Raw genomic sequence first — 1,544 nt, 5'->3', positions numbered from 1 at the left:
GAAAGAGAGAGGGAGGGAGGGAGGGAGGGAGGAAGGAAGGAAGGAAGGAAGGAAGGAAGGAAGAATGTTATACTCTAATATGCCCAATTATGTTCTTGAGCTGTTTCCTGAGTCTCATTCATTTGCTTAGACTATGTATTTTAATGTTACTACCGCAAGATTGGCACCACACACCACCAGTTTCAATATAATAACAACTGTGCTTCATGCTGAGTGATAGCATGAACTTTACTTTGGAGTAAAACAATACGCTCTTGCAGATATAAAATTTCCTTTGTACGCAAGTGCTTATTTATGAGTTTTTCTGCATTGCTCGCATCTCCTTTTTTCTTTGCAGTCTTTCGTGTAATTATTTTATTGCTGTTCTTTGTTTACTTAAATACTATCATGCTTCTGTAGATCTTGATTCAAGAAATATCTGAGAAACAGGCAAAAGTATAGATCATTTAATTTGGGATTATGTTTTAGTATTAATTTTATAAGTTAAAATTCAAATTTCCTTCAGAGCACGTACCTAACAGAGAAGATGACGGGTGAAAGTTCACAGTGTGTAAATGACTGGATTTCTATTGCCAGACAATGTGTATGATTTTATTCTAAATCAGTGTACAATCAAACATAAAGAAAAATGAAGGAAATCTCCTTTTTAAACTGATTAAATAATTGCTCAGATGCATGCTAGTTTTTTAACATTCATTCAGTTCTATCTTATCTTATTCAATTTCTCAGCTACTTTTGGTACAAATGACTACTCCTTCATTGAAATGTTTTACACTTGATCTCCTACATATCACACTTCTAGATTACCTTCCATGTTTTTGGCTTATCCTTTTAGCCTTGTTTGCTGGATTTTTCTAATTTTTCCTCCTCTTTATATTTGAGTGTCCCAAGGCTCAGTCCTGGAGCTCTTTCCACAGTTTCTGCCAGTGATTTTACCTAGTCATAGCCTCCTAAATGTCACAAGCAAGACTGATAACTCATACACTTATTTCTCTGGTTCCCACTCCTCCCTTGAGATCCACATTTGCATATCCAACCTCCTTGTCTGCTTTATCAGGGGATGGATGTATAATATGCACCTCAAACTTAACAAAGCCCAAGCAGAATTTGCATATCCCATAGAAACCAAAACACTTAGACATCATTTTATTTTATTTTCTTATCCTTAGTTATCACCAAAAATATACTAACAATTCCTATCAGTTATAGTCAAAACAAACCCTAACTCTAACTACTTCTCATTATCTTTACTATGCATACCCTTTTTCAATCCCCATCATTTCTTTTCTGGGATATAGAAATATTAACTGTTCCTCCTGTTTCCATTCTCATCCTCTAAGCTGTTTTCACATAGCAATCAAGATAAATAAAATAACATCACCCTCTTTCATAAAACTCTTCAATGGTTTCCTATTACCTTTAAAACAAAACTAAAATTAGTTTTAAAATTATGAGGTCCTACATAACGTGTGTGAACATTTCTTCAACCTTTTTTTTGTAAATTATATCTTTCCAAACAGAACCCACTTCAACTACTAGTATTC

This window comes from Pan troglodytes, chromosome 10 (genome assembly GCF_028858775.2).
Source record: "Pan troglodytes isolate AG18354 chromosome 10, NHGRI_mPanTro3-v2.0_pri, whole genome shotgun sequence".
Taxonomy (NCBI): Eukaryota; Metazoa; Chordata; class Mammalia; order Primates; family Hominidae; genus Pan; species Pan troglodytes.
This window is presented reverse-complemented; position numbering follows the sequence as displayed.